Consider the following 14003-nt stretch of genomic DNA (forward strand, 5'->3'; position numbering starts at 1 on the left):
AAATGCTGATAAATCAAGTTCTGAGAGCAGTTCTGAAGCTGCTGAAACAAAGGTACCTCAGACTACTTATGCTTTTCATACTGATGATATTAATGAGTTGAGAAGATATCTTAAAACCATGTTTGTTAGTTATAGAGATCAAACTTTAACATGTGAAAGATTAACTTCTGAAAATCTTGCTTTTAGGAAAAGAAATGATTTCTTAGAAAAAGAGTTAGTCATGTTCCATCAAACTCAGCAGGATAGAGATGATGCTTTTCATGTTAGGGATGAAGTGCTAAAAATGAATGAATCTCTAAAAACTGAGTTAGAAAAGGAGAGAGAGATTATCAGAACTTGGACTAACTCTGGCAAAACAACTCAAAATTTGCTAAGTAGTGGAAACTGGAAAGAGGGCTTAGGTTATGGAGAAAATAAAAATGAAAAAGGAACTGTAGAAATTAAGCCTGTTGATAAGCAAAAGCCGAAGTTAAAACCTGTTAAGTTTATAACTGAAAAATCTGAAAATGAGAAATCAGAAGTTAAAAAGGAATTAGCTTCTGACAAACTAAAACAGGAAAAGATAGCTGAAGTTAACATAGGCTTAATGACAAAGAAGCAGCTTAAGCATAAGCTGAAAGATGTTAAGAATGCAAACAAGGTAAAATCACCTAGGAAAAACAGGAATGGAAAGGAAGGTGTGAATAAAAGCAATAACTATAAATCTGTTTCTGATGCTCCTAGGAAAGCGTGTCATAACTGTGGAAGTTCTAACCATCTGGCTTCTTTTTGCAGGAAAAATAAGAATATTAACTCCTTATCTTCAAAATCAGGAGTTAAGAGTCAGTCTGTTAGATACAAACCACAAAATCCTTGTTTTCATTGTGGTAGTTTATGGCATTCCATTTATACTTGTAAGGAATATCATAGTTTGTACTATGATTATTATCAAATAAAACCTTCTTTAAAGAAAGTTTCTGTTGTTCCTTCTAGTGTAAGTTCTGATTCAAAGTCTGGTAGTATAAGTTCTGATAAGAAAACTGTTAACATAAAATCTGATGCTAAATCCGCTGCAAATGTTAACAAACCTAAAAAGGCCAAAGGATCCAAGCAAGTCTGGGTCCTTAAAACTAATAATTAGTGGTCTTTTTTATTGCAGGGCAACAGGAAAAATATTTTAGTTCTGGACAGTGGATGTTCAGGACATATGACTGGAAATAAGGCCCTGCTATCAGACTTTGTGGAGAAAGCTGGCCCAAGTGTTTCTTATGGAGATGGCAACATTGGAAAAACTTTGGGATATGGCAATATCAATCTTGGGAATATCATCATTAAATATGTAGCTCTGGTCTCAGGACTTAAACATAACTTACTGAGTATAAGTCAAATCTGTGACAGAGGTTATCATGTTGATTTCTTTACAGAACATTGTGAAATAGTTAGTAAATCTAAAGAAAAAATTGTTCTGAAGGGATTCAGGCGTGGTAACATTTATGAAGCTAAGCTTTCAACAAGTTCTGATGGTTCTGCAATCTGTTTAGTGAGTAGAGCCTCAACTGAAGAAAGCTGGAATTGGCACAAGAAACTCTCTCATTTAAACTTCAACAAGATAAATGAACTGATCAAGAAAGATCTTGTGAGAGGACTGCCAAAATCAGTGTTTGTTCCTGATGGTCTTTGTGACTCATGTCAGAAGGCTAAACAAAGAAAATCTTCGTTCAAGAGCAAGACTGAATCATCAATTCTTGAGCCTTATTATCTACTTCATGTTGATCTATTTGGTCCAGTGAATGTCATGTCTATTGCAAAGAAGAAATATGCGTTGGTCATAGTAGATGAGTTCACCAGATACACATGGGTGTATTTCTTGCACACAAAAAGTGAAACTGCATCTATCCTGATTGATCATGTCAAACATCTGGATAAATTGATCAAAGATTCTGTGAAAATTTTGAGGAGTGATAATGGCACTGAATTCAAGAATCTGATAATTGAAGAGTTCTGCAAAAATCATGGAATAAAGCAGGAATTTTCTGCTCCTGGAACTCCACAGCAAAATGGAGTTGTTGAAAGGAAGAATAGAACTCTCATTGAAGCTGCACGAACAATGCTTGAAGAAGCAAAGCTTCCAACCTATTTCTGGGCTGAAGCTGTGCAGACTGCTTGTTTTACTCAAAATGCAACACTCATTAACAAGCATGGAAAAACACCATATGAGATGGTGAAGAACAAGAAGCCAAATCTCAAATACTTTCATGTATTTGGATGTAAGTGCTTTGTTCTCAAGACTCATCCTGAACAGCTATCCAAGTTTGATCTAAAAGCTGATGAGGGAATCTTTGTTGGATATCCACTTTCTACAAAAGCCTTCAGAGTCTATAATTTGAGAACAAAAGTGGTCATGGAATCTATCAATGTCTCTTTTGATGACAAGAAGATCACTGGACTTGAAGATTGCATTGATCATGATCAGCTGAGATTTGAAAATGAAGATTCATATTCTGATACCTTAAGTCCTGACAGTCTAAGTCCTGATACTGTAAATTCTGATGGATTAAACTCTGATGTTATTGAAACTGTGGTGAGTACGTCAAAGGAAGATGCACCAATGCAGGGGGAGCATACTCAAGATATTATCACATCTCAAGAAGCATCAGAACATAGATCTGGCTCTTCAAATTCTGATTCGTCAAGTTCTGATAAGCCAAGTACTGAAAATCTAAATACTGAAGGATCCAACTCAGAGAGCATAGTTTCAGGGGGAGCATCAGAAAATGAAACCGAAGACAACATGAATCATGGGGGAGCATCCAGTTCTAGAGAAAATCTTCCATCTGCAAGGAAGTGGACAAAATCACATACACCTGATTTGATAATTGGAAATCCTGAGGCAGGTGTCAGAACTAGAACAGGTACTTCGAATGAATGTCTTTACAATTCTTTTCTCTCTCAGTCTGAGCCAAAGAAAGTGGAAGAAGCTCTTCAAGATGCTGATTGGGTGCAAGCAATGCAGGAAGAGTTGAATGAATTTGAAAGAAACAAAGTCTGGACCTTAGTGCCAAGACCCAAGAATAGATCGGTTGTTGGTACAAAGTGGGTATTCAGAAACAAAACTGACAGTGATGGCATAATTGTAAGGAACAAGGCAAGGCTGGTTGCAAAAGGATATTCTCAACAGGAGGGAATTGACTATGATGAAACATTTGCTCCAGTTGCTAGGTTAGAAGCCATAAGGATATTCATGGCTTATGCTGCTCACAAAAAGTTTACTGTCTTTCAAATGGATGTGAAAAGTGCTTTTCTCAATGGAGAATTGGAAGAGGAAGTATATGTTGAACAACCTCCAGGCTTTGTAGATTCCAAACATCCAGATTATGTCTACAGGCTTGATAAAGCACTTTATGGACTTAAGCAAGCTCCTAGAGCATGGTATGAGACTTTAGCTCAGTTTCTTCTGGAAAGTGGATTCAACAGAGGAACTATTGACAAAACACTGTTCTATCTCAACCATGGCAAGGACTTACTTTTGATCCAGATTTATGTTGATGATATTATTTTTGGGTCTCCAAATGACAAACTTTGCAAAAAGTTTGCCAAACTAATGCAGTCAAGATATCAGATGAGTATGATGGGAGAACTCAGTTATTTTCTGGGCCTTCAAGTCAAGCAGAGTGAAGAAGGAACTTTTATTTGTCAATCTAAGTACACCAGAAACTTGCTGAAGAAATTTGGAATGCAAGACTGTTCAAGTGCATCCACTCCCATGGCCACTGTAACAAAACTGGATAAGGATACTGGTAATTCAGTAGATATTACTGATTACAGAGGTATGATTGGCTCACTTCTCTATCTAACTGCTAGTAGACCAGATATCATGTTTGCTACCTGTCTTTGTGCAAGATTTCAAGCAGATCCAAGAGAACCTCACTTAACAGCTGTAAAAAGAATCTTTAAGTATCTTAAAGGAACAGCTGATCTAGGATTATGGTATCCTAGAGAATCAGATTTTAAATTAATAGGTTACTCAGATGCAGATTTTGCAGGTTGCAAAATTGACAGGAAAAGCACAAGTGGTAGCTGCCAATTTCTTGGAGGCAGGTTGGTTTCTTGGTATAGCAAGAAACAAAAGTCAATTTCCACATCAACTGCAGAAGCAGAGTATATTGCTGCAGGAAGCTGCTGTGCACAGATTCTCTGGATGAAGAATCAGTTACTGGATTATGGGTTAACATATTTCAAAATCCCTATTTACTGTGATAATCAAAGTGCTATTGCTATGACAGGTAATCCAGTTCAACACTCTATGACAAAGCACATCAGCATCAGGTACCATTTCATCAGGGAACATGTGGATGAAGGTACAGTGGAATTGCATTTTGTTCCCACAGATCAACAAGTAGCAGATATCTTCACAAAACCACTGTGTGAAGCTACCTTTACAAAATTTGTAAATGAACTTGGAATGATTTCAGGTTCTTTCTCTAAATCTGCTTAAACTTGTTCTATGTTATCAGACTTTATGATCAGTATTTACAGAATTAATCTCTTTGTATATTCTGTGCATTAATTGATAAATGTCTTTAAGTACTGACTGTTGTCTGATATATGTTTCTAAACTCTGATAAGTGATATGTCTGTTTCAGTAACTATTCAATCCTATGAGGATAATTGTGCTAGATACTGACCTACTAGTCTTCAATAAACAAATGATCCCATAAAAGAAGTAATTATTTCTGTGGAAATCTTATGACACAAGCAAATTCTGATATTTGAGCTTAGTTTAGTTTACTTTATTCATCTTATTACTAAGTCCCAAATTAGAATAATGCTACTCATCTGTTAAGTTCTGATTCTAGTAAAACTGCTGAATGTACTAAGTGTTGATAAACCTCACTTATCAAAAGAAAAAAAAAATCAAAGAATAAAATCAGGTACTCCTTTGAGATCTAGAGTAAAAATGTGAATGGGACGACCCAAGTGCATTGCTGGTATTAAGTAAATATGCATTAGAAAAGCAAAATATTTTCTTGGTGACTTTTCACACTCTATGATTACTGGAGAAATACTCTGATAATAGCATAAATTCTGATACACAGTCGTGACTCACTTACACTGAGAAGCCACTGTAAAATAGAATTTCAAAAGATGCATAAAATTAGCAAAAAAACAGTTGAGGTGGACTCATGCATGAACTCATTTATCAGTAGGTTTCAGGATAATGACAGCTCTTTAGAAAAATTTTAATTATGACTTATTTCTAAGATGTACTGAAGTAGATCAGACTTTAATCTTTGTCTGTTATTTAGCTTAATGCACACACTAATCACTCCATCTGAATGATGAAAATTTCTGTGGTGGTCTATGTTATTTTAGATAAACAATCATTGTGTCATTTTTGCACAAATTCTGAGGATAAATTCTAGTTACACGTTCTGATGATTAAGTTCTGACGTTCATAACTAAGAACTTGTATGAGTATTTACTAAGATAGATATTCCTTGTTCGAGTTAAGACATTATGTTCTGATGACTGTTAAGTTCTGGTATAGGTCTAAGTTCTGATTTTTCAGTCTAACCCTTTACTTGACTTATCTGTGAGTAAAATTTGGTAACAGTCTCAGATTAATTTCGAAATGTTGAAGTGGAAGATTAATAGTCTATGGTTAAAACATAATGGCACTCGTCCTTGAACAGTTCACTCTTGTTACATGTGCACATTCCTTTTCCAATGACTGTTATTCTTTTTCAAAGTCTAGGGAGACGAGGTAGAATTAATTCTACCTGTCAGCATTAAATATCTTTGCGTCTCTTGGCATTCTCTTGCCTATATAAACAGCCACTTCACATTAGTCTTCTCATCACACTTGTCTCACAAATTCAGTCTTGTTTTTCATTTTCTATCACAAATGGCTGAATTTGGCTGGTTCTACAATTACGGTGATGAGACTGTGCATGTCTTTTTGAATGGAATTCCAACTCCCTACCCTATCACCAACATCCCTCAGAATCTCTGGATTCAATTTCCAGAGGTTATCAAACGTGATCTGGTGGCCGTTCGAAGAGACCTTCACCTTCGTCGTATCCGTCAGCAAGAGCGAATTATTCGACTCGCTATCTTGTTTGTCGAAGATAGGAAGAGGAAGATGACTTAATCTCGTCTTCTTCCTGTTCTTCTTCATCCTCAGCTTTGTCAGGCTTCTTAGCTAGGACTAAAGCTGTTGACGTTAGGATTAGAAGCTTAGGGAAAATCTTGTATTGATGTAATTTCTATTTCATATATGTATTGACTTGATATATTAATGAAAACTGTTTTTACTTCAAGATTTTGTCTCTGAGTTATTTTATCTTGTGTTGTTAAATCCTGCTTGATATTCTGATGACCATTTAAATTTTGTCTTTATTTAAGTTCTGATTCTTTGTCAGCACTTATTCATCGAAATTATCTCGGTCATTTTTAACATGATTCATTTTCAGAATATTAATGTTGCAGTGAAAAATAATTCAATCAGTACTAACGGTTTAAATTTTGAATTAAAACTGTGTCTCTTGATAACTGAAATGGTTTTTCCTTGAAACAAGGCAACTGGGTAAGTAATCATTCCTGTTTTCTCGAGCCCAGTAACTATCCGTTATTACTGCATGTCTGACAGGTGTCCAACGGTAACATTTTTTTCAGAGTATAAGAACAACAGAGAGAAGATTTCTTTAAATCTTTTATTTTCTTTATACTTTATCTCTCTTCTTACTTTTACTCTCTTTCTCATTCTTTCTCACGTTGGTTTTTCATACAGACATTATCTCAAACACCTAACAGGCATACTTGAATTTCAATATTTTTTCACATGGCACCAAAGGATTTAATCATTGATGGAGCAAAGTTTGTTCCAAACAACTATGCTGCAATTCTTGATCATGCTGAAGCTCCATCTGAATTGCATTTTGTGCAAGATCTTCTTGCACATAGTGAGGTTGGGTATGCCTTAACTCAGCCTGAATTATTTTCAAGTCAACAAGTTCTGCGGTTCTGGAGGACTGGAGTTTTTGATGATGGTGGTAAATGAGGAACTCCCAGTATTATCTTCCAAGTGGGTGATTCATCCTATGTAGTCACTCCTGGTACAGTACGACGAGCATTACATCTTCCAGAAGATTGTACCTTCTCTATACCAGAGGAATCAGAAATTCGGGGGTTAATGACTGATTTGGGATATAAAAAGAGTCTGACGAAACTTGGACAGTTGAAACGGGCTAATTTCAGAAGAGAATGGAGTTTCTTCTTCGATTGCATCACCAAGGCTTTTGGCAACAAGTGTTCAAATTTTGATGCCATCCCAATTCTGAGTCAGCACATCGGGTATGCTATTATCCATCAAATTTATTTTGATTTTGCAACTGGAATAATTGGTTTTATTGGGGATAGGATGATAGAGGATCGAGATGTTGTTTATTTTGCTAGATTCTGTCAACTTATTTATACATATTGTACTGCTGAACCCCAGTTAGTCAGCACTCAAACCCCACCTTTTAAGGTTGCAAAAAGGTACTTTAACGACCTGATAAATGCTGACACAAAGAAATCAATGGTGAGACAATTACAGATTCCTCAGTCTGTGAAACAGATTCTGGTAAATGCTGATCCTGCTACTTACAAATCTGTTTACTCAAATGTTCAACCAACTCACCATAACCAAAATCCATCAACCTCAGTCCCTACCTCTCATTCTACTCAACCTACCCTCAGAACTTATCTCAAATCCTATCTCTCCACTTCACAAACTGCTCAACCTTCTTCTTCAGCACCTACTGTGAAGCCTACATCCTCTAAGCCAAAGAGAACAAAGACTGTTCCTCAAACGTCTCAGAAGAGAAGGAGGATTACTTTGAGAGATGAATCAGATTCTGAGGATCAGATTCCCTCTTCAGAACCTGTGGTAAATGAAGCTGAGAAGGCAACTTCTCAGAAGGATTCTGCAATTGGGGGTTCTAGGCTTCTCAAGAGGCTTAGACGTATGACGGTTCCTGAAACTCCCAAGGAATCCAAATCAACAAGGAAGTACAAGAAACAGAGGGCACAAAGGCCAGTTTCAGATGCTGAGGAGGAAGCAGCTAAGGAAGGGGATCAGGAATCTCTGATCTCACAAGACAAGGAATTTGCTCCAGTCACTTCTTCTCCATCAACTCCATCTCAGGAACCTGTATCTGACAAGGCTAATTCACCTTCTATGTCTCTTGTTGATCCAGGCACAAGTACTGAAATTGATATTCAGAACCTGGTTGTGCCTGAAATACTTTTCTTAGAAGCTCCAACAGCAAATAATCCTTCCACAACACCTGTTACTGATGCTGTTCAAACTCCTGAGTTATCACTAACACCTTCTCTGCATCAAGATGCTGATGATCAGATTTTAGGTGAGCATCAGGATATGGCTGTTGATCAGAACTTAGTATCAGATCAGCAATTAGAGGATGTTGAAGCCTCCATTGCTACTCACACAGTTGTCTTATCAGAAGATACTGATTCTTTAAGTTCTGATGCTGCAAATGTTGGAGATACTGGTGAGGCTGCTACAACTGTAGATGCTGATGAAGCAGGTCCTTCAGGACATACTCCTCCACTGACTCTTCCTAAGTCTGAACTGGTAAAGGAGTTTGTTATCAGGGATGCACCAGTACCTTGGAGTGAAACTCCTGCAGGTCAGGAGTGGACTAAGGAATGGAACTCAGTTTCATGTGTTAAATGCTTTACATCTTGCTGAGCACTTGACTAAAGTTGATGAAATGTTACATTCTGATGATTTTAAAACCCAGCTTAGAGTCACTGCATTGAGTACTAAACATCTACAAGGTCTTCATTCCAACACTCATGCAGAGCTACACAAGATTCAGGAGAACTTTATCAAACAGGAACAAGTTTGGAAAATTGATAAGAAAAAGTTCTTCCAACCTACCATTGACAGGGTTGCTTATATTGAGAAAACTCAAGAGAAGCAACAAGCTCAAATTGATCAAATTCTGACAAATCAAGCTTCTCAGCAATCGCAACTTACTGAAATCCAGACCTCAGTGGAACTACTTATCTCTCTTTTATTACCTGCTGATGCCAAAAAGGGGGAGAAGGTAATTAAGTCCAAATGCAAAACCAACAAGTCACTGCAAGGAAAGGATGATGGAAAAGATGACCAAGGAAACTCTGGAATGGGTAGTGGTCATAGTCAAGGTAGTAGGTTTACATCAAGACAAGCTAGTCACAGAACAAGTTCTGATACTGGGAAAAGAATAAGTTCTGCTGCTGGTAAAAGGATAAGTTCTGATGAACTTCTAGATCTTGATGAGGAAATGTCAAGACAGTTATTTCTTCAAGAAAATCCAGGGATGGACTTGGAAAGTTTAAAGGAAGAAGAAGCCAGACTTAAATCAGAGAAAGTCACATCTAAATCTGAAGCTTCTGGTAAAAAGTTACTTCCAAAACCTAAAGGCATTGTGATCAAAGAAAGGATACATACTGAAGAAACTTTGGCTAGATCACAACCACAGATAGATCCAAGATCCAAGGGTAAAGAAAAGGTTGGTGAACCTATCAAGCCTTATGTACCTCCTGAGAAAGAAGAAATTACTGATGGAAAAGATGATCTTGCTCTGACTTCAAGAAAAGTTCTTAAAACAACCTCTGACATGGCTCAAGTTGTTCAGAGTCAAGAAATTGTAAGTTCTGATATTCAGAAGAAGCAAGTAACCTCTGACAGTGCTCAAGTTAACTTGATATCAGAAAATAAATCTAAAACACTCCTACCAGGATTCACTAAAGAAAAACAGACTCACTCTTTGAAGACTACTCCAAGTGGTTTTGAAGCAAGAGTAGTTACTGGAAAGGAAGCTAGAGATAAAACTGGATTGGGAAGTGCTGATGAAAGAAGAGTACACAACACTACCGATGATCCAACTTCCTTGAGTGAACCAGGTATTGGAGCAACTCCTGAGAGATTGAATCAACTAGAATCTGTACAGATGGTTTACCATACCTACTTGAAAGAATACATCATGTTGTATTTCATGACAGATGGTAGGGTTTATCATATAAGACAAAATGCCATTCCTTTGAAGTATTTTGAAGAATTGGAGCATGTGCTTTTCTTACTTCAAGTGGATGACAGAATAACAGAGACTGCTGCAAACTACTTAAAAGAACAGATTCAGAGACAGAAAAGGCTTTATTCTGTTAAGTCTGACAGCAGATATGTTCCAAAGTACAGAAATCACAATGGTGATATTGTTGATATGAAGCCTAATACTGCACAGATCAGAACATATCTTGGTATTAAGGGGCTTGAATTCAATCTAGAGTCTAACAAAGCTTATGTCATAAGACTAGATCGGGAGTTGAGAAAAGCAAAGATTAATGATCTCAGAGCTGCAATATTTCAAACTGGTGAAGATACTGCAGAGCTTAAAGATGTCAAACGGAGAATGATTGATGAACTCAGATATGCTCAGAAATGTTTGTTGAAGAATTATCTCAGAACAACTCCTGACATCAGAGAGATCAGAAAATGATGAAGCCAAGTCAAAGATCTATAACTACTTAAATTCTGATGTGTATACAGACCAAAGTTGTTATCAGAAGTTGAATTGGTAAAAGCTTTAAGGACTGTAAGTTGTAGTTATCTTGTCTATTTCTCATGCATTTGTACTTAATGTTTTTGACATCATCAAATATCTGTTAAACTTGTATATTTTGCTAATTTACAAGTTGGGGGAGATTGTTAGATATATTTGATAATGTCATGGCTAATATGTTTTATGTTTAGATTTCAGATCTTATTTGAACAGGACAAATCAGTACTTAACTGATCAGTACCTATACTGGACGACAGAACTTAAGGGATATCAGTACTTATGTTATCGGAAGATAAGCATCAGGAGATAGATATCAGAACTTAAGTGCTGAAGGACGATCAGATAAGGACAGTAGCTGATTGAAGTTAAGAAGATCAAGATGAACATAAGAAGAGATATGCATGAAGAAGGAATTTCATAAAGAATGGAATACTTGGAATAGAAGATATCTGATTGATATATTTTAGGAAGCAGAATTATATTCCATATCAATTAGCGATTATCTTGTAACTGTGTAGTATATAAACACAGACATAGGGTTTACACTATAAGTGTTATCATTATCGAGAATATTATTTACTATAACCCTAGCAGCTCTCGTGATATTTTGTTCATCACTGAGAGATAACAGTTCCAGATTGTAACAGAGTTTATTGTTTCAATAAAGTTTGTTTTCTGTTACATAAGTTCTTGAAGTTTGATTTGATTGTAATAAACACTGTATTCACCCCCTCTACAGTGAAAGTGTGACCTAACAGTACCTTTGCAAGGCACCCCCACACTTTCAGGTGTTGGTAACTTGGTTTCTTTTTCTTCCACATTTCATAAGGACTTACATTCTTATTCTTGCGCATCGTAATATTTAAAATATTATTTGCACTTAAGATGGCTTCTCCCCACATCGATTGTGGAAGCTCAGAGCTTAACAACATCGCATTCATCATCTCTTTCAGAGTGTGATTCTTCCTTTCAGCCACACCATTTGACTGATGGGAGTATGGTGCAGTGACCTCATGGATTATACCATGTTATGAACAGAATTCCCTAAATGGTTCAACATATTCACCTCCACGATCACTTCGTATCGTTTTGATTTTCTCAGTCTGTTGTGTCTCAACTTCTTCTTTATAGATTTTAATTTATCTATAGTTTCGTCTTTGCTTTTCAACAAATATACATAGCAGTATTTTGTATAATCATCAATGAATGTAATAAAATACTTGTTTCCTCCTCTTGTTGGAGCAAATTTTAAATCACATATGTCGCTATGTATCAGGTCTAGCACTTTGGTGTTCCTTTCCATACGTTTAAATGATGATCTCGTTAATTTTGCCTCAACACAAGTCTCACACTTATGTTTTGAATCAATAGTAAGTTTAGGTATGTATTTTTTTGCACTTAAACGTCATAAAGTGTCATAATTTATATGTCCTAATCTAGCATGCCATAAATTAGGAGACTCAAGCAAGTAAGCAGAAGAATTCTTCATTTCATTATCGTCCTTAACGGACATTACATTGAGCTTAAAAAGCCCATCGGTTAAATAACCCTTGCCTACAAACATACCACTCTTAGACAAAATAACTTTATCTGACTCTACAATGCGAAAGCCATGCTTATTCAACAGAGAACCAGACACAAGGTTCTTGCAAATATCAGGCACATAAAGTACATTCTTCAAAGTCAGATTCTTCCCATAGGTCATCTTCAGAATCACCGTGCCTTCACCCTCAATAGTAGAAGTTGCTGAATTCCCCATGTAGAGCTTCTCACCAGCATCGGAAGCTTTGAGGCTAGAGAAAATGGCCCTGTCTGAGCAAACATACCTAGTAGCACCAGTATCAATCCACTATTCACGTGGATTAGAACCGACCAGGTTCACTTCAGAGACCGTAGCACAGAGGTCTATATCACCCATCTCCTTGGAGATATTCTCTACCATGTTTGCTTCTTTCTTCTTGTTGGGCTTCTTGGGCTTCTTGCAGTTAGAAGACCTATGACCAACTTTATCATAGTTGTAGCACTTCCCTTGAAAATTCGACTTCGAAATCCCTCCCTTGGGTGCCAGTTTTGCCCCTTTACCAGAATTAGTCTTCTTGGGCTTGGAGCTTTGAGCATGCTCCACCATGTTTGCCTTCTCAGTGGCAACATTAACTTTCTTCTCGGACCCTCTGTTGTCTTCTTCAATACGAAGTCTAACAATAAGATCCTCCATAGACATCTTCTTTCGCTTATGCTTAAGGTAGTTCTTGAAATCTTTCATTCCAGGTGGAAGCTTTTCAATAACAACAATGACTTGGAAAGACTCACTTATGACCATTCCCTCAGCATGAATGTCATGAATGATCACCTGCAGTTCCTGCACCTGACTGACCACAGTCGTAGAGTCTGCCATCTTATAATCAAGAAAGCGGCCAACAATCCACTTCTTTGCCCCAGCGTCCTCGGTTTTATACTTATGGTCAAGTGACTCCCATAAGACCTTAGTTGTTGGCTTCGCGCTGTATACGTTATACAATGAGTCAGACAAACAATTTAGCACATAGTTCCAACAGATATAGTCGGAGTGCTTCCAAGCATCAGCAGCATACACAGTCTGCATGTTACTCTCAGCAGTGAGCAACGGTGGTTCTTCCTTAAGGAAGCGATCCATATGCAACGTGGTCAGATAAAAGTGCATCTTTTGTTGCCAACGTTTGAAGTTCATTCCGTTGAACTTCTCAGGTTTTTCAGCATGTGCAGCAGGCACAGTTGGCATAATAGGTGCAGCAGGCACCACAGGTGGAACATATGGTACGTGCATCTGTACTACAGGTGTATGCACACCAGTAGGCACCGCAGGTATGATCGGAGGAGTGAATCCTGCCGATATCTGTCCAAGAGGAACACTAAACTGTCCAATGACAGTGTGTCCCACAGGCACATGTCCAACAGGTGTTTGACCCTCATCAGATCGTACGATCTGTGTGTTAGGGTTAATCGCCTGCTGGTGAACCCCATCAGATCCAGTGATCTGTGCGTTGGGATCAGCCATCATGTTCATCGGATCGTTCACAGATTGGTTTTTCATCGATCTGTTACTCAACAAAACAAGTAGATACAGATGTATCAGTCACAGATGTATAAAATAAAATAGCTTTAAGATTGTAAATACAATCTACGATTAATACATATAAATCAAATAAGTGTGTGCGTGAGTAAACGAAATCAAATAGAGAAAGAAATGATATAAACAAAGGGAGATCCTCGAGTCCAGTTGAAATTATCTCCTTAAAGCTATTTCGCCTCTCACCGTATGTGCGAGTCGATAGCCTCCCAGGATAAAATGAGGCAGCGGCGACGTTACGGATAACGAGCACCTTCAGCGAGCTTGAACGAGTACAAAACTATCACCGAGAGAGAGAGAGGAGA

This window comes from Apium graveolens, chromosome 7, assembly GCF_009905375.1.
Source record: "Apium graveolens cultivar Ventura chromosome 7, ASM990537v1, whole genome shotgun sequence".
NCBI classification, from domain to species: domain Eukaryota; kingdom Viridiplantae; phylum Streptophyta; class Magnoliopsida; order Apiales; family Apiaceae; genus Apium; species Apium graveolens.